At 43.6% G+C, this 24,880-nt stretch overlaps 1 protein-coding gene across 9 annotated transcripts in view; it reads left to right on the forward strand.

Annotated features, from left to right (window-relative positions):
* The first annotated feature begins 315 nt into the window (after positions 1-315).
* The window catches only part of CTNND1 (catenin delta 1), a 56,142-nt gene continuing 31,577 nt past the window's right edge, over positions 316-24,880 (forward strand). For 5 of the 9 annotated variants that reach the window (XM_048483621.1, XM_048483615.1, XM_048483614.1 and 2 more), the window contains exon 1: positions 317-802. The gene's annotated coding sequence lies outside the window, so the exon portion shown is untranslated. Of the gene's footprint in view, positions 803-3,580; positions 3,708-10,831; positions 10,964-24,880 lie in introns of those variants that run through there. The other 4 variants (XM_048483620.1, XM_048483617.1, XM_048483616.1 and 1 more) reach the window with 4 other exon arrangements.

Here is a 24,880-nt window from a genome sequence, read left to right on the forward strand (position 1 = left end):
GCGCTCAAGTTGTCCTCTGAAACCGGAGGTGGTTCTGTTTGCGAACGGAATGATTCAGGATAGAGAGCGATAGATCATCCTGCCTACCTATTGCAGGCGGAACCTGCCTTTGTTCTCCTGTTTATGATTTTAAAAGTTATCTTTCCTTGTGTATCCCCTTTTATGTGTTCTTTCTTATCTTGGGGGGGGGGAACCCCTCTACAATAGAGTTTCCTATTGGATAACGACGGTTCCCTGATTGATGCCTCCTTCCCATTGGAGCTGTGTAGAAGCTGACATCACTTAGGAAAAGAGAGGCTGGGCTGGAGCGCAAGGGTTTGCCACCACCCAGCTTGCTTTGCCTTTGGCTGGGTGCAACTTCCATTTTAGGTGTTGGAGCTGAGTAAAGGGTGGGGGGGAAAACAAGAGAAACGTCCCGCGAGGGGGAAAAAAGGAAGCTGAAGAACGATTCACTCCCGAGGCGCCCGACTTCTGTTCGGCTGCTTTTATCTCCCATAAGGGCTAATTTGGCAAATATTTTATTCTTAAATTCTTGAGCGCTTTGTTAGGAAAGCGCACGCTTATTTTCTTATTGCCCCCCTTCCCCTGCACTTGCAGTCCAGTGCAGCCTTTTCTTCGGAATTGCCAATCTGAATGGTTCAGGGGGTAAAGGAACAGCTGCTTCGGCGACTGGCTAATTAAAACATTCCTGCCTCTTCCCCTCTCTGATTTTAAGCCTTCGAGAGGGGAAGAAACAAACTTGCCTACTTAGCATCCGTGTAGGGGGCTTCTCGGCTCCTGGAGGAGGAAAAAACAGACAAAGGTAAGACTTTCAAACGTCTTTAATAATAATGCAGATCGCACCCGAACTTTATTTTGTGTGGAAGGTCATCTGCGTTTGGAGAGTGTTGTGTTAGTTTGCTGTTCGGGGCTCTCCTGGTCCTCCCCTCCCCCTTCTTTTCTTGTGGAGAAAACTGAAGGCGAGGAATGTGACTTGAGTTCCAGGGAAGTGGGTTTGATTTCGCTGCTCTGAAAACAAGCCCACCTCACTCCCCACTTCTTGGAAAGAAAGGATCTGAGCGATTCCGCAGCAGGGGTTCGTGCCCGAAGCTCTCGTGTCAAGCAAGCTTCAAAGACACGATGCTGGGTGGATCCCATTTTGCTTTTCCCCAGGTGCGTTTGGGTGGTGGCCTCCCTCCGTCCCTTGTTCGCGAACTGCCGCTTTGGAGCGGGCTCCATAATGAGTCAGAACTTTCTTTTCTGGGGTGGAATATCGTAAAGCTTCTTTTAAAGGGGGGGGGGTTCAGCCCACCTTTTTGGGAGGAGATCCTTTACCATTAAGTGCTGGAACGTGGATTTTTTAAAATATTATGCATTTCTGTGAGCTGGTGCACTTAATTTCTGAATGCACATGAACGTCTCTATTGCCAGTGTTCTTGTCATGCTTAATACTTTGAGGACTCTTCAAAAGGCAGGAATACTTTTGAAATCAATTGCTTTTAATTTCCCAACAAGAATTGTTTGATTGCGGTCTCCAGTCTGTATGGTACTCTGAAGCAACTGGAAGTGAAAGTATCATAGTTGTTGGCCTAGAGGCTGGCTGGACACTTAAAATTAGAGAAAATACTTCCTCTACAGAAAACTTTTAGACTGTGGGAAGAGCATTTGCTCATACTGCCTTACCTTATCGTTCATCCTTTGGTTTACTTCTGCCCCTCAATATTGTAGAATGGAGGTTATGGGTAACAGACTATTCTGTGTGCAGAGAAACTTACAAAGCGGTGGTCACTTGTGACCCCATGTATATAAGCTTACGGTTTTGTTTCCTGTGGGTAGATCTCATTATCAAAAAGATAGCTAGTCGGAGTTTCTGGATATGCTTTTCCCAAATGGGTAAAGCTGAAACTAGAGTCTAGATTTTTGGATTCTTTGGCTACTGGAGAAGGATTCTAGAACACACAAATGGATTTTCACAGCCTCTTCCCCTGTTGAGATGAGTGAGTAGATTAGCAAAGTGAGAAGCTATGTAGCTGCTGAGCAGAAGGCTGAATTTCCATTATGTCCTGTGTCATTATGTTTATTGTGCTATTTTCCCCAGGTTTTCTGAGGTAGATAACAATGAGGTATTGCAGTAGTAACCTTCCTTGGCCACCAACCCACAAGGAAAGAGATTGCTGTCCTTAGAAGCAGAACACAAAGGCACCACAGAAAGGATTTGGGAGGGGCTGTATATGTTTGGGTCCAACAGAAACGTGTGTGTGCAGTGCTGTCAAATCGCAGCCGACTTATGGCCCAACATAAATACACTGTGGCTTTTGGGCCAGCAGTTGTGATAGAATACAATAATGTCTCTGAAATGCTAGAAATCCTGGGTTTCTGCCAATATGAACAAATGTATGTAATAGAAGAAACCGTCTCTTCGCTTAGCACAAAGGAAGTGTGAGATTAGTAGTGAACATAGTGTCTCCGGTTCCCTCAAGATGTATAGATAAATGCCTCAATGTTAGAGGGTGAGTAGTTGGGTCCAGGCACCATTGCCCACCTCTCTTCTCCCACTTTGAGACTATAATTATCTACTTGATTTCCTGAGAAAGTGAATAATGGTGAAGGCATAACAGTCTGTGGACCAAAACGTCAAGCAATCAGGCTGAAGTGTGGAGGGTTGCAAATAGAAAAACAGACTAATTCTAAAGTCTAACTTACTTTTGATGTTTGTTAGATGCAAAGAACAGATTGTTTGGATGGCTGGTGGGGGCAGGTTAGATACTTCAAATAGGCATCATATTTCCTGGGTAAATACACTAGCTCATTGAGTTACAAGTCTCCTTTTTCCTGCTTAGATGAATTGAATCCAAAAAGATATATATGGCTAGGTTATTGACCTGTGGAAGCTCACTACCAATTGCACAACTGCTCTATGAAATGTGGTGCTGCCCTTTGAGGAAGCAAAGTTCAACACTTCAGCATTGGAATAGTAGATACCTTGCTTGCTTGTTGGCGTGGGGCAGGCTGCTAGATTGTATGCACACTGAGGAGATTCCCTTGCCGTCATTTTAGAGAGTGGTCATGGCTTCTCAAAGGCTAGTGGTACGGAAATCTACATGTTGCGGTTTTCTTCAGAGGAGCTCTTGAAAAGGCGAATTAATTCCCTGTGTAGGAAATTCTGGAACTGGTGTGCTGTAGTGAATAGTTTTGCTTTGGAATCGGGATGTCAGGGTTCACACCCTCAGCTCATTGTGATGTCTGGCTAGTTGCAAGTTTATCTTAAACTAAGCTATCTGACAGGTGAGGGGAAAACAGGATAACTTCACATGTGCCAACCTGAGCTGCTTGAAGAAAAGGCAGGATCCAATGTCATTCAGTGCTTCCATTGATTAAAGGAGCACAAATTGTGAACATAAGGGGAGAGTAAACTAAGTGTGGCTTGGCCTACTTGCTGCATTAAATTTTCCCTGTTCCTTTCATGTTTTCTCTTGCAGCTGTGAAGTAGGGTATGCTACAAGAGAGATGTTGGTCCACCTGTGAACTTCATGGTGGAATGAGGATTTGAAACCAGGACTCTCCAACCCTAATTTGTAATTGCTCCATCCTGTTGGCTCTTCTACAGGCTTAGCACAGTTCATGCATATGTGTGTCCATGCCAGGGTGAAAAATTGAATGAACTCAGGATTGCTTTCTGCAGTGGGTAGATGGGAGACAACAGAGTTGAAAATCTGGGATATTACAAGGTAGGACAAATGTATCTTGACTTCTTAGTGGTAGTCAAAAGAGGGAGGGGGTGAAATACAGCAGGCAGTTAGTGCCCTGCTATTTGGTGCATTCATTTGTACCCGCTCTAGATAATAAGGAAACTTCCCTCTTCCCACGGTTATATGGTGCTGCCAACACTTTTTCTTTATATTTGAGAATCGTCACATGAGACTGGAATGGTTTTTATTATAGTTATGAATGTTTACTATTTGTGTGCAGTTCATACATTTCTTCATTCACTAGCCATGTATCCAAAACTGGCATCACAATAGATCTCCAAGTATGTCACTTCCTTCCTCTTGTCCACTTCAGAGTTCAAATAGGAAGGAAGTGACATGCTTAGATGTATAATACCCTCTTTAGAGTACAGCATTGTTAAGAAAATCTCAGAAACCAAATGCCCAAGTTCTGAAGAAGACACAAGGCAAAGCTAAAGATTCGGAGTTAGAAGCTTTATTGTAAAATTTCCAGTCCATTTTGAACATTTTCCCAGGGATTCCTTTAAACGTTTGCCTTTCTTGGAACAAAGGTGGGGTAAGCAAAGTAAGTTTTCTGTTTATTTCTTTGTGCTGCCTTGTACTTCAAAAATGTTTTAATGTCAACTAATTGTCTTTTAACTGTGGGAATTAAGTGGTTTAAATTGTTGAAGTTTGAGTCATCTTTTAGAGCTTCTGATAGAAAACAGGTTCTTTAAACCTCAAGTTTGAACACTTGTTCCCCACAGTGATCTGGGTGTAGTCACTGGGAGCTGGAAGGTCTAATGGGCTTAATAAGGTGCAATGACACTGCTGCCAGTTGGAGGTAGTCAAACAAGCAAAACCAAGAATGTGGGTAACAGTCCTTTGTTTTGAACTGGGCAACCTTAGCTTTTCAACTCGTGATAAAAACAGCAGCTTCTCCCTAACTCAAGGAGAGATGTACAGATTGCAAACTAAGTTGGTAACTGTTGGTGTTGTGAGAGTTAGTTGTTTGTGTGAAAATACTTATATCTCACACTCTCCAGCATTTACACAAGATTATGCTTCTCACTGTGCCATCTCAGGTTGAAAGGAAAGCAGACAATGGTTTCCTTTTCGGAATAGCTGTTCAATTCTTTGTCTCTTGGCTATTACCTGACAAATAGTAGCTGTTAGTGGATGTGATATTCTAGCAAGCATACAATTTTTCAGATGGTTTTAGAGGGTAGTCATGTTGGGTTGCTTTAGAAGAGCTAGATTCAAGTCCAGTAGTGCCTTATAGACCAACAAGATTTTAGGGATATTTGAGAATTGGCACTCTCTTTGTCAGATACAAGTAGTATTTTATCAGATAGTTAAATTTCTTCAAGTAGCATACCTGTTGTGTCTGGATGTCTATAAGCTAATGGCTGGCACCCAAGGAATGTAAACCGCTTCTATCTGTTGAGGTCACTGAGTTGATTAGTATGGAGAGATTATGACGTTTCCACTTGTGAGTGTGGGTGCATTTCTCCTAGAAATGTGATGATGCAAGACGTGATGTCAGACTTGCTGAAGGACTGACTAATCGCAGGATTTGTCAGAGATCTGCAGTGCTATCGTGGGTAAAGGGACAAACTGGAGGAGGGGGAAGGTCTGGGTCTGGTGGTTACCAACACCTGAGTCATCAAAGTGTGGGGCAAAGCTATGGTGTACCTTTTTAAGGAAGCAGAGACCATGGTGGCTTTCCTCTCCAGTGGAGTTTCCTAAATTGTGGCCTGTACGTAACCACAAGAACTGGAACAAGAAAAAAAGTAGTCAGAAGTGGTGAAAAGTCACAATGAGGTAGACTGAATGGATTCTGGAAGAGATGACATGTTATTGCCTATTCTTTTCTTCCCTCCAATCCCCACCCCATCAAAAGTTAGTAAGCTCCTTCAGGTAAGGTAGAACTATCATATATGTTCACGGATCATGCTGCTTTATGGGAATCATTCTCTGACTGTGTCGCTGCATGAAAAATGTGGAGGATTATCTGCAAAATCTATGTGAAATAACATCTGTCGGCCAGATCTGAAGTCAACAAACTCGTGTTTAATCTTCTTGTAAAGTGTACCTGTATTTATGTTCTGCCACATCCATACAAACTGGTATGTGTGTTAGCCAGTGGTGGCAGGTGGACAATGGAGGCAGGGGCTAAAATGGTGCTTCTTCACCTTCAGTCCACTGCTGCCCTCCATGTGTACAACTTAACCAAATGCTACCCAGTAAAAAAACTTGGGACATAACAACAGTGTTCCAGGCATGTGTACACGACACAAGTCTGGGGCACTAGCCAATTCCTTATTGTTAGATATGTACCTCCTCCCCCCCCCCCACACCCCTTTTTGTTTTGTTTTGTTACCTTTTGAAGGATCCAGAGAAGAAATTTAGGATTTTATCCTTGGGATGGGATGAGAATATAAAACCGCTCATCTCCAATAACTATCCAACACGCATCAGATTCCTTCATTTGCCCCACACATTTTTGTATGTTTCCCCCCCTTTGTTGATTAATCACAGGGCTAAAGCATATCTATAGAACTGACAAACTGTTGGAAGACAGATGAGATAGAAGGAGCAGAAGGCAGCTACAAGATGTAACAGAGCCCTTCGGGGGAGGGGCGGTATACAAAATCAATTATAAATAAATAAAAATAAAATACTGTGACAGAAATGCGTTTTCTCCCTTCTCCAGGTTCTGGAGATCTAATATGAGAGACAGGGAAGAGGGAGGCAGACAACTGAAATAATGCTAGAAAAAGTGAACTGGTACAGACTGCATGACCTCTCGTTCTCCAGGAGCTTTGTCTAGGGTCGCTTCCGCATATGCAGAAAAATGCACTTTCAATCCACTCTCCATGCACTTTGCAGCTGGATTTTACTGTGCAAAATAGCAAAATCCACTTGCAAACAATTGTGAAAGTGGATTGAAAGTGTATTATTCTGCATTTGTGGAAGGGGCCGAACAGTAAAGGTGGGGGAAGCAAAACAACACATGAAGTGGCCATTTGGTCTTGTCAGAGTCAGTATTGTCTAATGTAACTGGCATTGAGTCTCCAGGTTTCCAGGTAGAAACTTCACTTGCAACCTTATCCTTTCAACTGGAGATGCCAGAGAGGGGTCTTCTGCAATCAAAGCAGATGCTGTACTGCTGAGCCACAGGCCCTGTCAACATTTGTATGGTGATATGAAAGCTGACTTGGTGAAACTAGCTTCCTAACAGTGAGATGAAGAGCTACTGGCACTGTTCATTGCCATTAGAAAGGCAGTCTCTTTGCCTTCCCACTAGCTGCAGCCATAACCACGTTTGTTGCTAATTCGAAGCAAGGCCTGTGACACTCCCTTCTTCAGTTCTTCAGCTTGCAGCTATTGCCAGCACCCACAGCCTCCAAGTGAAGCCAAAATGCTGAGTGAGGCTCACCAGACTGTTCTACTTAACATGGCTGCTGTAGTTGCTACAAGTTAAAAACGGTTTTGGGGAAACAAACTAAAATATATCCATGATATTTGGCTCTTGTGTGACAGGCTAAATTCTAAGTGTGTTGTGACCTGTGGGCTGCATTCTCTCGTCTGTTGACTAAGGCCTGATTCACACAGTACTACTTTTTGGCATATTTCTTTTAAAAAGTAATGTGAGAATAAGACAGACAAGAGTTTGGAAGTGAATACTTTCTGCAGGTTGGCTGCAGTTGTGCTTAAAGTTTGCAACCATGAGAAGGGTGGAAATGCCCTGAAGTCAAGTTTGTAGAACTAACAGTAGTGCCCTGTTTTCTTCACAGTGATCTCTTTTTATCCCACTCTTGATTAAATATCTTCTAGGGACCTGTTATTTTCCATATATTTATTATTGTTAGTGACCTTTTAGAATTGGATAGCTTTTCTGCTCCTTGCCCCCAGCCACTTTTCCCAGACTTCCTACAGGAGAGCACTCCTTTAGGACAAGGGAAGACCGACCGTATTGCAACACTCCTGGGTTGGCCTTAGATTACTAAAACCAGACTTCTTTAGCAGGGTAGAACGGCATAGTCCTCTCGGCATGTTACTGCCACACCCCTTTCCTTGCCCTTCAGAGCAGAACATACATTCTTTTGAGCGTGTTGTTGCTTGCCTCATTGCTGCCACTGCCTCCCTATTTGAATTGAGCTGGTTTTGCCTAGATAAAGAAGCCTGTGATACCTGCTTCTCGTTGGCTTGAATATCTGGCTCAGCCGCTCCCACCTGAAGATCAAAATGAATGACCAGGTTATCGCAATTCTGTGACCCACCCACCTCCTTCTGTTCCACCTTCCACTAATTCAGATTGCTGTTCTAGATGATGATGTCCTCAAATTTCCAGTGACACACAGGAAATCCCCCCCCCCCCATCCACTTACACCACCACTCTTTCTTGAGAAATGTGTCTGGGCGAAAGGTTGTCTGGCTAACTCTCAGATTTCTGTGACAACTGTGGAAGTAACAGCTGATTTCATATAATAAGGGATGAAATAAGGCAGCAGTTTAAGTTTCAAATCCAATTTAACCATAGGTGTTGGTGGAAATGGGGAGGAAGGGAGGTGATGTTCCAGAACAGTTTGATATTCAGGAACCTCCAATGTATTAGTATAAAATTATTGAAAGAATAATGCTGTATATAATGCCACAGTGTAACATGGCTACTTTACTATGCTTACATGGGTGACACTGATGTCCAGACTTCATTGGGGGCAGGCAAGTGGGTCTCACGCTGTTTTCTATAGTAATGTAAATGCGGAAAGCGGACCAGAGCAAATAGACAGGATACTCAGAACACATTCTATTTGAGTTCACACTGTACAATGAGATGTGCAGGATGCTTCTGCCCTGTGTGCAGACAAATTGCTCTTCGGCAAAGAGGGACGGGATGAAAATATTATTATCAGACACAGACAAACATCGAACATTCTGTTGCTAAGTTTGCATGAATAGCTAGTAAAATCAGGAACTCTATCGACAGAACTCTATCGTTTGTTCTAGTTAATCCCTCTTTATTACTTTTAGGTGGACATTGTTTCATTTACTTGTTATTGTTTATAATGAATTTGTTATATATTTTATTTATATTGTGTCTGTATTTGGGCAATTTTTTAATCTGGAATTTTACTGTTCAGTGACCGTAAATAAATCTGAATCCAGACAAGATACTCTGAAGGGGTTTGCCTGTTTGAGAAAGACTGCATAATTTTTTCTTGCAATCTAGAAATTAATTAAACTTGTCTTTAAAAGAGTAAACAGGCCAGTTCTGTCTTTGCTATAAGTCTGCTGTAATATTAGGTCTCATAGCTTGAAGGTGGAGGGGTTGTTATTAGTTGTGGTACTTTGTGTGCTGATATGTGACTATTCTCTTTCATTCTCTGACCCCCTCCCCGCCTTCAGACAAACCAAGCCAAAATCTGGGGTTCAGTAGGAGGCTTGTCTTTCCTGCTGGTTACTAAACACAATGTCATTTCCTGTCCGACCAGGAAATGCATGCTTCCTTCCCTTCTGCCTGAACAACAAAGAGACTGAAAAGTCATTTGGATATTTCCTCCCTCAACTAAATGGAAGTGTTTCTTCTCAAAGTCCTTTTAGCACAAGCTGTCTGACTGCAGCCTGGGTTGGTTCATGTCTTGCACCTAGATTAAAAATGAAATGCTCTGGTTAACTGACTCATCATACAGTTTGTATAGGTGACTTCCATATCTGCTGCGCCGGGATTACAAAATGGGGAGCAGTGTTCACTACCTGCAATGGAGTAGCTAAAATATACCAAGTGTGTCATACCGGGTCCAAAAAGATGTTTGAGTAGTTGTGTTGGCTCATGTATTGCTTGTCTACCTGTATTTGGAGCTTGCTGCTAAAGATCATCCTGTATATGGAAAGCATCGCTGATAGACCAGAGAAGTTAAACTTGCAAGAACTTTTAGGAATGTTAGTAGAATTTCTCTAACATTGAAAGCAAGAATAAAATTGTCAGCAGACTTTTATTGGACCAGTTAATATTTTAAAATCCTGGATATCGTTGCTGGCTTTCAGAGTCTACTAGGTAGAAGGGAAGGATTGTTTGAGGCCCTGACTCCCACAGAATACAAGTGTGTGCATACACTGAAGAACTGACATTTTCTCACCTTGAAAAATCATGATTATGATAACCCATTTTGTCCTTTTCTTCCCCACCACACGTGTATAAAATTCTCAAATAAAATTAGTTGTGACCAGTGTAGGACCTGTTGTGTGGAGTTGCAAAGGACACAATTGCATTCCCCCACGCTTTTCAATACCTGTATTTGTTTCTTAGGATAAAAAATTGGTAGCTTTGGGGTTGGGCATCATCATTATGTGGATGGTGCCAGATCTATATATCCTTATCCAAATCTATTATAAAGGTCCTGGCTGCTGTATAAATTGGCGGAGATTGAACAAATTGAAAGTATCCCCCTGAGAAGACACCACTAATGCTGGCTGGCAAGGCAGAGATTTTGAAGGACATTGTTCTCCCCACTTTTGATGGAGTTCAACTGACCCTTGCTGACTCAGCCTCAGGGTTATACTGGACCCAACTTTATTACTGGAGAAGCAAGTTAATACAGTTGTAAAAAGACTTTCTGCCAACTCAGCCTAGGCCGAAAAATGGACCGTTCTTTTAATATGGCTGATCTGATCATCTGGATCCACACCACAGTAACATCAAGACTAGACTACTTCAACACATTGTGCATTGGTCTCCCCTCAAAATCAGTTTGGAAAGTCTTGCTGCTTCAGAATGCTGCAGCTTGGCTATTATTGGGAACTAGCTGTGAAGTGAAGCCCTTTGTGCAAACAAATACAACAGGCGTTAGAACAGGTGGTGGGCAAAGGGCACCCACCAAGGGCTCCTTATTCTCTGGCTTTCCTTCCCCTCCTTCTGTCACTAATCCACTGTTGCTCTCTGTGGTATCCTCACTGCTCCATTCCTCCTCTCTCATTACCCCCCACCCACTGTCTTGCTCTCCTCCTTTTATCCCCTCCCTCCTCCCAACCTTGTCTCCTTCTGAACTCCCTCGACCTTACCTGGCTCCTGTTTTAAACTTGGCTGGGGCTGGGGTTACTTGCTCCTTCTCCCCTGACAGGCACAGCCAGTTTGCTGCCGCTGGGCCTGAAGACTGGGCTTCGATGGGAGGGCTTTGCAGCCCTGGAGTCTCCCTTGTCCACTGCTGGTCTCTTCAGCTGTGCCACTTCGCTACAGCTTGCCTTCTTCACTCGGGAGTGTCGGGGACTCTTTGGTAAGTGGAGCGGGGGGACCTGCTTACCAAGCCTCAAGAGGCTCGACTTGGGTGCTGGGTGAGCCTGGGGCAGCAGGGATGAAGTCCAAAGGCTGGCCTACTGTGCTGACATGCTGCAGCTTTCTTTCTTTCATCAGGACTGTCGGGGGCTCCTTGGTAAGTGGAGGTGACCGTGGGACCGTGCCTCCTGAGGGTTGGCTTGGGTGGGCCCGGGGTGGCAGGGTGAAGTGTGGGGTGGCGGTGGTTGCTCCTGGGAGGAGGGCAGCAGGGGTCTGGTCAGGATCCAATGGAAGAACATTGGGCCAATTGCCATGCAAGAGCGGGGTTGAGTGAGGGCAGGCAAAGCAATAGGTAGGCTTGTGCTGGCCAGGCGAGGAGGATGGCTTGCTGCCGATACCACCCCCCCCTCCGGGGTTTGGCTTGGTCTTTGAGGGTGGGAGAGGGCAGGGGAATGGGGAGGCTTGTGCCAGGCATAGCGGGGAGGGCGGCTTGCACAGCTGCTGTTCTGGCAGGCCCGGCTTGCTCCTTTTTCGGGGGGGGGGAGGCGGGCGGGGAACTGGTTTGGCTGTGAGGGATGCATAGGCAACCAGTCGCTGTGCAGGATTCACTTCTACAGCTAGAAGTGAGTCCTGTGCACTGACTGGTTAGAAGTGCATTGTCAACCTAGCCAGTTATGTCTTAGGACTAGACTAGATGGAGTCCACAGGCACTTCAAGTTAAATTTCAGGTATTAGTAGTCACATGCAAAGCCCTCATGGTTTAGACCCTCATATCTGCAAGGCCGCCTTTCCCCCTATTCTCTGCCATGGCAACTTAATTTGTTGCATTGGAGTATTCTACAGGTGTGAACTTGCAGAAAGGAAAATTCAGCAACTGCCCATATACGTACCTTCTCTGTTGTGGCCCCCTTCTGGAATGGCCTGCCTGAGAAGATCAAGAAGGCTCCCACTCTCAAGGTTTTCTGCAAACTGTGTAAAAAGAGGGCTCTTCTATGTAGGCAATAGAATTGCACTGTACTAAACAATTCACAAAGTTACTTGGTAAAAATTTTATGGGCTGTGGTGCAACTAAGATCTTACTATGGAATTTTGCATAATTTAATGTGTCATATTAACACTTATAGTTTTCTCCAGTTCTGTTTTTAGACTTCTGGTTGGTTCTACAACCCTAATCCTATTGCATTGTTTGTTGAATGTCCCACTCATTTCTTGTATTGGCTCACTCTGTGTAATCTGCCTTGAGTTCAAGTGAGAAAGGTAGACTATAAAGAATGTTAAAAAATAAATAAATACAGGAAGGTTTATTGGTTGAGTGTTGGAAGAGGAAGCCTTTTGTAACACATCCCCACAGTTGATAACACTCACGCAATTCCTGATCTTGGCCTTGTGCGGGTTTGTTGTTATCCGCTACAGTAGCCAAGCAGCAGCTGCTGTTCCATTCCTGTGCTATTCCATTTGATGACTGAATCTGGTAAATTGTCCTTCTGTCTCTTTGATCCCATATACAGATAGGGGAAAGAGGAAATAGTCTGGACCATGCAGAGAAAAGATGGAGACTTTAGAGTCTGGCAGAATGGAGTGGGGGTGGGAAGAGGGCGGAGGTGAATGTGGTACAATGCACTGGTGCTTTGATTTTCTTTTGAAGAAATGGAGCACTTATTTCTGAGCCTTGGTGTGTCCTTTCTATGCCTACTAGTTGGCGGCTTGCCTTATTAGCAAAGAGTAGGAAACAATAGATTAAAAAATGGCAAGCTCTTTGGTCGGAGCTTTGTGCTTCATTCTGAAACAATACATTATGTCCTAAGGCAATCCAGTTGTGTGCAAAGAAAGCATGAAACTATACAATGCCAACATAAAACACAGAAGCCACTCTCCCTAGCTCCTATAAGCCCTCTTCTTTCTGAGACTGGGCACTACCCGTTCTAGTTTCTCTTTACAGCCATAAGAGCTAGAAACTTTTAAAGAGATTTTTCAGGAAACTGAAGGCTGTAGTCACTCAGGATGGCAGTGACTGTGTATGCTGATAAAAGGGGTTAGCTAGCTGTTAGATTCTGAGAATGCTAGGTTTCAAAAGATGGAGGGTCTTGGTCTTCTGGAGGGCTAGCCTTTGGTCAGTTTACCAAAGTGTTACCTTGATCAATTGCCAGCTACTATTACTTGCGATGAACACTGGTTGTAGCCTCACATTGCTGAAGTATGGGAGAGCCAGCTGATATTATGGCTTATCCATCTGCAGTACTCTGAGTAAAGACATTTCCTGCAGAATTCTTTTTAATCCGACACAGCCTAAAGGAGGAAGTAAAAATAAAACGCCAGAGTACCTGTTGCACTTTGAATGATACCTTGGATCAACACAGCTCTTTTTGGTGCCGTGCTGTATGGCGGCATGGCTTGTAACATAGAAGGCACAAATTGTAGCTACTGCGGGAGACTGTTTTGTAGTCCAGTGATATGGCTCCACAAGGACTGGTATTGTATGTGGAGTTGGAAATAGTTTACATTCCTTGGGTGCCAGCCTCATATGTGGTAAATGCTGAAATGGGTAAGAGGTGGGGAGGGGCTTTTACTGGGTTTGGTTTTATGATCTTAAAGAATTTTAGGACTGAGATTCAAGTAATTTAAGGCTTTGTTTGTGCCTCATAGGATAATGACATGCTTATAAAACAAAAATTTTGAGACATGTTTGTTTAAAGTCTTTTATGTACTTAACGCCCGTGTGTTCCAAATGGCATGACAATATCTGCAGTTGAGGCAGGTGTGGCTTGGGGTAGTAGAGTGATTTTTCGGGGCAGCGCGGCAGCCATTTTAGTAACTTTTAGATCACTTGATTCAACAGGTTATTCTTTCTCAGAGTTGGAATAACTAGATGTGGTCAAGATGCATAATCAAGCTGTTGCTTCTAGCCCCATACAGACATGCATGGGTTCTGAGGGGATTCTGACTTTGGAGACAGATTTCAGTTCACAATGGGGTAGTTTAATATGCTGGGTATAAGAACCAAGCTACACGTGAAGGTAAAATTAACTTCAGGGAGTGGGGGAATCGTCTGCATCTCTACTTTTCAGCAAAAGATTTAGGGGACCTGTGATTTAGGCAGGGCACGCTCAGCGCTGTTTGTCTGCATGCTCCCTGTCAACATGGGAAGGTCATTCAAAATTGAGTCAGCTGGGTGTTGGCCGTAGGACTGATCTCTCTGCTGGCTGCTTCCCACCATCAGTATCCGCTGAGGCTATGATTCCTCTGGCTACGGCTGTTGGACAGCAAAGGACTTTGCTCCTGTGTAGCTGATAGGCAGAGCCTTATCTCAGAACACCAGGGTTCTGTTTGCTTTAAGGCTGTAATTGAAAGCTGAAGTTGTTGAAGTAATGGAGAAAAGGAAACCCTGAAAATCAGTTGGACACATGAAGGGAATGGTGTGAGATGCAAGGCAGTTTGGACAGTGTGGGGGTATACTAAGCCCCCTAGTTTCTGATTAATTATTGTACAGGGAACTTTACTTTCTTGTCTCCTTAAAATATATTTTATCTGGAGGTCTCTCTGCATAAGCTTGTTGTATGGGCAGCAGGCAGTTACTTACTCATATGCCCAGTGCTCTTGAAACAAAATGGCTAACTTGGTACTTGGCCTTCTCTCCTCCTCCCCACCCCCCTCCAGATCCTTGACACTTTAGCCACAAACCCAGCATCCCGGCTGCCTCCTAAGCCAAATCCTGTCTTGGGTTGAATAGGGGGAGAGTGAGTTCAGGAAGGGTTGTTTTTCCTCTAAAATGATAAGGAGCTGCGCTGGGTGAAGTGGGAGCTCTTGCTGCTGATTGGTGGCCCAGCTGCCCTGGAATGCTCTGGCCTGTTTCCCAGAATCCAAACTCTGTGTTTGTTTGTTTCTGAGCCTGAGGTCTGGTGCTACTGTGACAGGAAATGGGGAGGGGGGGGGAGAGAGAGAGAAGGGAGACGTCTGTGTATGTGCCTGTGAAATCCCTTTGTCCCTAGGGCTCAGCTGCAAATTCCCACAGAGAAAAGAGTGGCCTTTTGTTGCGACATGATTTCCAACTTGTGAATCTGCTGCGCTTGAAAGCTGGGAATTTGAATCCAGGCTGCCTTGTCCTCTGCTTCATACACAGGTTTGTAAGTGTTAATTCAGGAAAAATGCTATTGCACGTTGAAGCATTAAGGATTACCATAAGATGCATAACACTAGCTATAGTTATGAGTCACAAATATGTAACCTACCATTGTGGGAGAAAGTACCTGCAGTGGAGTAATCAAATCTAAAGGATAACCAAGGGACTGCTTTATACAGTCCTTTTCCTGTCATTTGGGCATGAAGGCATCTTTAGGTACCATAGTTCCTTTGACTGGGTCTTGCAAGCACTCTTAACAGGAGACTCACCGGACTTAGTATGCAGACACATTGTTATAACCACTACTGAAAGACCTTGGAAATATCTGCTAGTGTTCTGGAATCTTCAAGTGGGGCGTGTGCCTCGCTAGCTTCGAATGAGAGATTCATAAGGTCTCAAGGATTTCTTGTGCCGGGTGTCTGGTTGCAGTATCCAGGCCTCCTCACTGTAACTTCCTTGCTGCTAGGTAGGTAGGCAGGCAGGCAAGCAAGCAGGCAGGCACTAGGACCTAACGGATCATTCTGAAACAAAAACTGTCCAGCATGTGGCGAATGAAGTTACAGGTTTTTTCTTTTTGTGAGACTGCGGATAGTTCCTCCTAAAGTCATGTTGGTGTGTATTGAAGGTGTCTCTTCCTAGCTAATAGTTAGCAATGGTGCTTCAAGCACTTGGGGTGTGTGTGGGTTTTTAGCATGCTGCTCTTGTATCTCTGTTGTTCCAAACAGGGAATACCTCACTCTTGCATTCCTTTTACACTGGCCCCAATAGAGGCCTTAAGGGGGAAGGGTGGCTGCGTTTCTGGCTTGCTTAGCTATGATTATGGCTTCTACAAAGCAGCCCTCACATGCATGCACGCACAAACTCCACTTTCACTGTCCAGAAGGACAGCTGCCCTGGAGCCAGATTGCTGACATACCACTGGAACAATTCCTTCCCTCTGTTGTGCTACCAACTGGGCTCCATTTCCTTTTCATTCTATATTCTTTCCCTCCACCTCAGAATTACTGCTCCCTTCCGGCGAGGCCTTGGGTGTAACCTTGGTTTGGGTAGGCCAGAGCTCATATTTCACTGTCTTCTGGTGTGTACCTTCCCTTGCCATCTCCACAGTGACTTCAACTGTTCGGTTTCTGCTCCCCACCCCACAGCATTTTGGATTGAAAAGTCCTTCAGAACAGAATTTCTAGTGATAGGAGGTATTCTGTCTCATTCCAAATATATGCAGTGGGGTGGGTGGGAACAGGATACCAATATAATGACTTTTTTTGCTTCCTATTCTTTGTCTTTTTACCCCCACTGTTTTTTCTGCCAGTCATTCCCTCTGTTAATGAAATTTTGGTGAGCCTGGTCCTTGAGGTTTGCTGGGATCTCTGACTATTGATTGCATTTTTTGTTGTGTTTGTTTTCCTTCCCCACCCTGCTCTCAAGCCTCCTTACGCTTTTCTCAACAGCCCATCATTTCTGTGCTTCTAACGTTCCTTTTTTTTAAAAAAAATCTTCCTTTCTTAACTGTCCTCTTACACAGCCAGGGGAGCTATTTTTGAGTATCATAAGCTAGGCCACTAGTAACTTCCAAGCATGTAAATCTTCATCTGTTGAAGGTGTGGGCATCATTATCTGTCATATAACGAGCCAGACTAGTCTCTTGATGAGATCAGATCAACTTGTTAGACGTGTCTTGTGTATGTGACACACAGGTTGAGGCAAAGCTTTTATGTTTCTGCCTTGGGCCAGTTGTAATCAGTGTGGGACACACCCTGCGAGCAGCCTGAGCTTTGTTGCTGAAGGCTGGCTGCTTACCAGAAGGAGAGGCCGCTTGTGGAAGGGCCTGCCCGCCTGCCCGCATGGGTTTGTGTGTCCCTGAGATTCCTGCATGCACAGGAACTGGCTGGTGTATGGAGGGAGTGGCAAAGCAATCAAAGTCCATAGAGTAACAAAGCTATCACTTTTTCTCTGTGCTTGGCATGGAAAGGTGCGTTTTCTTAGAAACTGGGGTCAGTGTAGGAGTTTGGGAAGAAAATCTCAGAATGAATAGCAGGTGAATGAAAAACGACCCTGGAGTCTACTACAGAAATGCTGTAGTGTTTGAAAGGGAAAGTCAAGTCGTAAAGACCCAAATCTTTCACATTTTTTTCTGACCTTGCCTTCAGGCCAGGGTGTAAATTTTTGTAATTCTTGACCACTGGTCTGGTTGCCTGACTGATTACATTGCTGTCGTCAGCTAAAATATTACAAATGCCTGACGTAAAGAGATGTGCGCAGTTCAACCTGTACCTGTACACTTTGCATAATTCTGGTGTATAAGAGAAAGTCATTGAAACTTCACATCCCCTGACCAACGGGAATCCTGCAATATGTGTACATCCTGCTTTTTGGAGTACTCTAGACTTGCTGCCCCACACACTTTTAGCTTTTAAAGTCTGAAAGGATGGGCGTTGAAGTGTGGCAGCTATTTACCGTAATTGGAAGCTTGAATGTGTGGTCACAATATTTATATATTTTATTCAATTTATACCCTGCCCTTTCCTGGCACCCACATCTCCATCTCTTGCCAAGCTATTGGTACTTGGCAGCATGATTGCAAACATTTCATTATATATTTGATACAGTATCTCAAGTTTTTCAATGGAACAAATTCCCAGCCTGCTTTGGTGGCTATGAGGCAGATCCCCAAGCACGAGGCACCCCTATTGCTGTTCAGAGAAAAGGTCAAAGTATTTCAAAAGCTTTTCAGATGGATTTGGTTCACCCCCCCCTCCCGCCCCCCCAGTTATATTTTTGTTAGCCTGGTTGTCTTGTGCAGATACCACTCTGGGCAATGTGGAAAAGTGGTATGCAGATGTATTGTGTCCTTTTATGTGTTTTTATAATTGTTTGATTTATATTTTAATTGTGTTTTTATAATGGTTTTATTTATATTGTAAACTGCCTTGAGTTATATTGTGTACTGTCTTGAGTTCCAAAGGGAGAAAATTGGCTAATGTTTTAAATAAACGAAAATGTTAAATCTGTTTGCTAACGGTATATAAACATATGAGAGGCCTGGATAAGTATTTCCCGGAGCTGGAGTGAAGACTCGTCATGGTATAGTGTGGAAAGAGTTGAGCATCATAAGAGAAGAAAAGGTAGATGATGAGCTGAAATAAAGCCTTCGAATTGTTTTACTGGAGAAAATGGGTTAGGAGGAGGGGTGGGAGAAGTGGTTCACTGAATAGAAACAGGGATACTGCTGGAGCCAAAAAGATCACTTCACACAGTACAGTGTAGCAAACCTATGTTTGGCACAGTGCATACCTTGGAGTTCTGACAATCGTGAACCCCTGGCAAATGTATTTGTACAATGCACCTGTGAGAAAATATGATGTATGACAAAAAATGCTCCGTGTGTAAGAAACCTTATCGGAGCATGATGTATGCTTTGGAGAAAATGGGTCAGGATCGGTAATTTCTCAAACTTTCTGAAGAGAGTTGATTAAGGTGTAGTTTTTGAGACTTAACTTGTCTAGAAACTGCATGTTATACTCCTCCTCTGCAGCATAAATCGAAGGAATCTCATAGCCATCACAGAATGAGTTCATATTATATAATTTTCATGCTTAATTTTTATTAATATAAAGGGATACTTCCCTAGTTTTGATTCCTTCCTGACTTTGCAATGGATTTTTGACTTGAGAACAACTGTACAGAAGAAGGCATTTACTAGTGAGTATGTAGCAAGACTAAGATGATTTTCAGCAAAGATGCTTGTGGAAACCAGTTACTTGCATCTGCTTGTCAAGACTGGGACTGCTTATCTTAAGTTAATACTTGTCTACCAAGTTATACTTTCTTGCTGCTGTATGTGTGTTGCTGACAACTGACTAATAATGTCAGGACTTCGTTATACAGCAGAAGGCTGCAAAAAATTCTGTTCAGAAATCTTTAACCACTGAAAATGTGATGGCTAGTTTACTGTATGTGCGCATGGGCTCGTTTATGGTGGACCTTCTGCTGGTATTGAACTTATTTGGAACTGACAAATTGCCCTCTTTAAATGTGCTGAATGTAGGAAAAAACCACTGCAACTACCACTTCTCTTCCACACACTCAGTGTGGAAACCCTTTCTGTGACATGGAGCAAGTGACAGGAAGCAATTGTCGTTCACTGTCTCTCCAAGGTATGTGGAATTGTCAGGATCACCATACTTTTAAACTGGCAGCAGCTGGTACTAGTGCAGGGAAGATCCCCAGATTATGGGGAATATCGGCCTGACCGAAGGCAATGGTGTGTGAATGAAAAAGCTGCAAAGCAAGAGTTTCTTGGAGACTTCCAGATGGGTCTTTGAGAGGAGTACTGGCCCTTGTTCTTCACTTGAATGATTCAGTTATCTTAATGAGAGTGGCTAATGTGTGGGTTCAGCCATGATCTTGGAGTCTGCCACAACACTTCATGGGCATTTTTGCCTTGCTCTTCCATTCCTTTTCTGAGGAAAATTATGAGCTGGAATCCCATGAGTTTAGATGTATGCTTTTGAATAGTCCCCCGTGTGCCTTATCACCTAATTTGTAATGGAGTCCTATGGCTAAGGTTACCAGGTTGTTGTGAGGATTACATTATATATGTTTACTGGATCCAACTCTTCTGTGGAGAGAGCAAGTTTGAAAATAGCACTCTGCTGCCTTCCCTTCATTATTTATCCCCCTCCCTTCACCACTCCTTTGCAGGTTTTTCTCCCTGTTGAGAGAGCCTTGGAAACAATGGCAGTTGTGGCAAGAAGGAATATGGACAAAAATCATGCTCCATTTGCACCAGAGGTATGGGGGGATTTCTGCCTGTTGCTTCTTGCTGGAGCCCCAGCATCACATCGCTCTCGGTTGCTAATCCTGTGCTGTTTTTCAAAAGGTGCAGGTGCATGCAGCAAGGAGGATCGGTGAAAAAAGATCCCTGACAAACTTGCTGTGCTTGCACTAAGAAATCCAACTCTTAATCTTCAGAAGTTTTCTAAGGACTTTTAAGCATCTGTCTTGAATAACCTTCTCTCAGGAAGGGTTGGGTAGTTTGTCAGTTTTCTGCCCAGCCAGACTTGGCGTTAATAATGCAGAGAACTCGTGATGGCAAACAGCATTGTCTAGAACAAACAAATACCAGATAAGGTGCTTTCTGACTTGGTAGACTTCAGGCAGCTCTATCATTTTGTATCCATAGCTATAAGAACTAAAAGCGGTAGGTGTTTTTTTCTGAAAAGGGAAGAAAGTTTTCTCTTGGTTCCTGAATAGTTCTAGACTATGTTAAGGATCTTGTGTGCTGTGTGTGGTTGGACACACTCACAGCTCAAGAAAAGGAAAGCAGAATGACTTCCATGAATTAGTTACTGCTAGGAGTGCGTAAACACACTACACCTAGGATCAGTGTAGCAGCTGACATTTTTTGCAGGTTAATTAAGAAAGGAAACATCAAAGATTCTGCTCTGAAAAAGTCCCTCCACGGAGGCTAGCCGAGTACACGTAGGCCAAGAATGGATTGGGACAATCCATAAAGTTTTTTTCTTATCATTCCTAAGCAGAAGTAAGACCACATATTTACTATCTTACTGATCAAAAACTCATGTTATATGTACCTGCCTCATAAATAAGTACAAAGGGCAACAGCCTTGCATGCTAACTTGGGGCATTTCAAAACTGGTAATCTGCAACTGATCTTCCAGAAGTGCTTTTGCATTTGTGTCCAGAAACACTTTCGATTTCCTTCCAGTTCCCCCCCTTTCCCCCAAAAGCAGGCGATGTGCTGCTAACACATTCAAGGGAATAATATAGATCCCCCTTTCTGCTAACCTCTTTGGTCTCTTTCCAAATCAAGTAACAGATAATATACAACAGAGATGACCACAGGAACTTGTTTGTTTGTAGGGAGATACCTGTAGTCCAGACCAGACTTCTATCCCCCTATGAATGCATTTGGGAAAACCCTGAGAAAATGCAGTTTTTAAATGTAATGTACATGTCTGACCTTTTATTGCATCTCTTTTAAAGAGCACTTCTACTTTCTGGCTTGACTTGTAAGCCTGTCTGTCTTTCTGGCACTGACCTGCCTGCCTTTAAACTGTAATCAGAACATCAGCATTCCGCCAGCTTTCTCTTTGACCAGTCCTAGCCCTGATAATTTCCCAAGGCCACCACTTACACCTAGGTGCATCTATGCTTCGTTGTTCTTTAGTCTCCGAAGCCTTGGGTAGAGTTTCAGAGTGCAAGTTAGAACGTGAAATGTCCAGGTGCATTTGAAGTAGGCATGACAGACTTGCAAAGAAGTTCTACAGTTCATATGCTGCGGGAGAGGCTGAAGGGGGAAGTTTGTGTGTGGATTGCTAGATTTCCAGGGGCGGCTGTTGTCATAACCACATGATATGGTTCTGGCTACTAACTTGACGCCTCTTTGCATTGTGGGGGAGATAGGTCTCGTGAGTGTTGATTTCCTGTCATATAGTTACTTTTTTAGAGGTAGTTTAATTCTGTGCCTTAGATGCTAGAGATTTAAAAAACCCCATTTCTTTCATACTTATGAACTTGTGGATGCATCCAGCTGGCTGTCGCTTGAAGTAAATTGTTGGACTGTCTGGTCTTGTCCAGCAAAGCTGCTATTACCTTCATACACAAAGGTATTGTTACCTTTTTAAAATGTGCAAAATGTGTTTATTCCTTTTCTTTTTTGGGCCCCCCACTTAATTTACATGTTGCTAGCATGTTGGGTAAGTCTACTCTCCACTTTGTGTGATCTTAATTTTGAGTACCTTTTCCACATTTTCTTCTTGCATATATTTGCAAGTTTGCCTGCTGCAGCTGCTTGTGTGCCCTCCAGCAAGAGAAATAGCACGTTAAATAATGTCTGGTTTCTGCTTAGAATGGCTATGTGAGGAAACTCACACTGGCTGAAGGCACTAGGTCCAGAGTCCAAGTCAGCTACTCTGGGGCCTCTGCTGGAACAACTTGCCCCATTCAACTAGGAGAGTGTTTGCCTTCAAGAGACTGGGTCCATACGAGTTTACTTTTAGAGAAGAGTGGATTGTGAGTCCCTTGTGTAGCATAATGATCAAGGGGATGACTTGAGAGCTGCAAAGTCCCTTGTCAGAGCAGAACACTCTTCCGATGGACCTGGCGAGCTACTCTTTCTTACCTTCAGTTTCTCTTATCTGCTGTTTGGTGCGATGATCTGGTGAAGTGATGCATGGAGTCCTTTCAGAACCTGGAGAAGTGCTATATAAACATGACCTTTATATCTCCATGCAAGGTATGCTTATCTGAAAGCTAATGGAAGAGCTGTGGTCTTGGCAAAAGAAGTAATGTAGGTCTTGGGCTGAATGTGGCCCCGAACAAGTTTTGCTTGACTCTCCTGTTGCTAACTCAGAAGTGATTCCACAGATGGCAGTATTAGTCAAAATAAGCAAAAACATATACTTTCATCTATTTCATTCAGGTTGTAGAATGCAAAATATGCAGGTCTGAGATTATGCGCTGCTGTTTAGATCAAGTGAAGCAAGTAGCAGTACGCTGCCTTCTGTTTTCCGAAACCACTGCCTAGGGTATAATCTTGTGTTAGAAAATGCTTGGCTCTGGAATGTAGCATTCTGGAGTCTGGCAGACTGTAACACTAGACCTTAAGATATATGGCATTGCAATAGCCATTGTCCATGATTTAAATGGAGAGGCAGCGGTGCAGAAAGGAGACGTGGTTGGTATGCTAAAATTGTCTCCCCTAGTGTGGCAGATAATGGCATACCTGAGACCTCAAGCTTTTGAACACTACTTTTAAGACTTTGACATTTAAAAACTGAGTGTTTCAAAGTAGGTATAGCAGCTGGAGTTTTTCGAAAATTCATTACGCTCTCTCGATGATCCAAGCTAAGCTACCAGTGTTGATAGAGGCATCAGATAGGCTCCTGTATAGAGTGGATTTCATTGGGACAACTACTTTATCTGTCCTGTTCAGTTATTGGGGTGGGGGGGGAGCAGTTTGCCCTGTGGAGAAACTGTGCTCAAAAGCAACTTCTGGTGCCTTTGCGTTGGTGTGTCTTGCTGCAGAAGGAAATTAGTGTTTCGTCTAAGGTTTGGCAAAATGATCCTCAAACTCCCAGCCTTATCTGTAACCTAATGTAGTTTTGCCTGATGTTGCATTTTGGACTTGCAGCCACTGATGTGCTTTGAGACTTGAGAAAGTTGTGGCTGTAATGGTGGGGCAGTGCAGTAATGTCCTGGAGTGGACAGTTTCAATGCTAAGTTTGGCATAGAACTGGTAGGTTGTCCAGAGCAGGGGTCTGCAAACTGGCTCTCCAGATGTTCATGCACTACAGTTTCAATCAGACCTGCCACTTGGCCATGCTGGCAGGGGCTGATGGGAATTGTAGTCCATGAACATCTGGAGAGCCACAGTTTGCAGACCCCTGGTCCAGAGGATCATCCTCAACAACTCTGGAGGGGAAAGAACAGGAAGTACTTTATGACCCCGGCCAAGCTTTAGGTTCTCCTGGCTGCAGAACTGGACTGTTTTTTGACAGGGGAAAATTACAGGGTGGAGGCCACCAGATGGTGAAAACATAAGACAGTCTAAAACTAACAAAACCCTCTTCTGGGTCAAAGTCCTCTTGGTGCCAAAGTGTCTGAACTGAATGGAGAAACACAAAGAATTGCTTATTTGACAACTGTACATGTGACTAGAAATATGATGGTATGATATATTGTACTATTACTGTCTGGAGTTACGTTCCTATTTTTTGAAATCAGCTGCTTTTCTTGAGGAATAAAGGTATCTCCTTGGGGATTTACAAAAATAGGTCTCCTGTAAACTTTAAAAACTATCAAATATATTGTGGCAAGAGTATTTGCAAGCCAGAACTATCTTCAGGGTGTTGAGACACACACTTTGTTACTTTGGCTGCAGTGGCTTTATGTAGAATATGTGAGATTCTGGAATTTTGGGTTTAGATCTTGTTGATGATGATCTTTGGTCAAAATGGGGTTGATGATGATCCTTGGTTAAAATGGGGCACTACCGGGGCAAGTTCCACAGTAGTATTATTTATGTACTTATACTCTGCTTGTCTCCCCAACAGGGACTCAAAGCATCATTTCCCCCTCCACCATTTTATCCTAACAGCCACCATTTGAGATAGGTTAGGCTGAGAGAATGTGACTGGATCAAGGTCACCTGATAAGTTTAAAGGCAAAGTGGGCACATTGCAAGTTAAAAACTGTTGGATGACTGCAGGATTGGCTGTGCAGGCAAGGTAGTGAGACCTCTTCTCTGGAATACTTCACAGATGTTTTTGCCCTTATTGTTATGTCTCTGACCTCGTGTGTGTAAGTTTGTTCTAGGGGCTGGTGTGTCACCAGCACCGTGGGAAAGTGGGGAGAGGCACTATCAGTCTTGGAGACCAGGCTAGTCCAAGCACGTCATCCCTGCCTTGATTTTGCTGGGGTTTTGAAGCTCTGCCTATGCTGACATGCTTGGACAAGGATTTCTGGAGGTGGGATGTGTGCTTGTGCTGCAAGGCGGCATCTCTACCATATCTTGCCTTAACTGGAATACCAGGACCTTAAAACTGTTTAGTCCACTGAGCTGGCCACATCAAGTATATGGAATAACTTTTTGTCGTTTCTATCCTGCCTCCTTGGCTTATAAAGAGGCCCCTAAGTTTGGTAGTAACTTCATAATAAAATAAAGACTGTTAAAATTAAGAAGCAGGTGGTAAACCAGCCATGTAGTAATACAACTATTAACATTTTATAAATGGAGATTAAGAGATTAGATCTACAAGTTATTTTCCTCTGAGCATG

The sequence above is a fragment of the Sphaerodactylus townsendi genome, linkage group LG02, assembly GCF_021028975.2.
Source record: "Sphaerodactylus townsendi isolate TG3544 linkage group LG02, MPM_Stown_v2.3, whole genome shotgun sequence".
Lineage (NCBI taxonomy): Eukaryota > Metazoa > Chordata > Lepidosauria > Squamata > Sphaerodactylidae > Sphaerodactylus > Sphaerodactylus townsendi.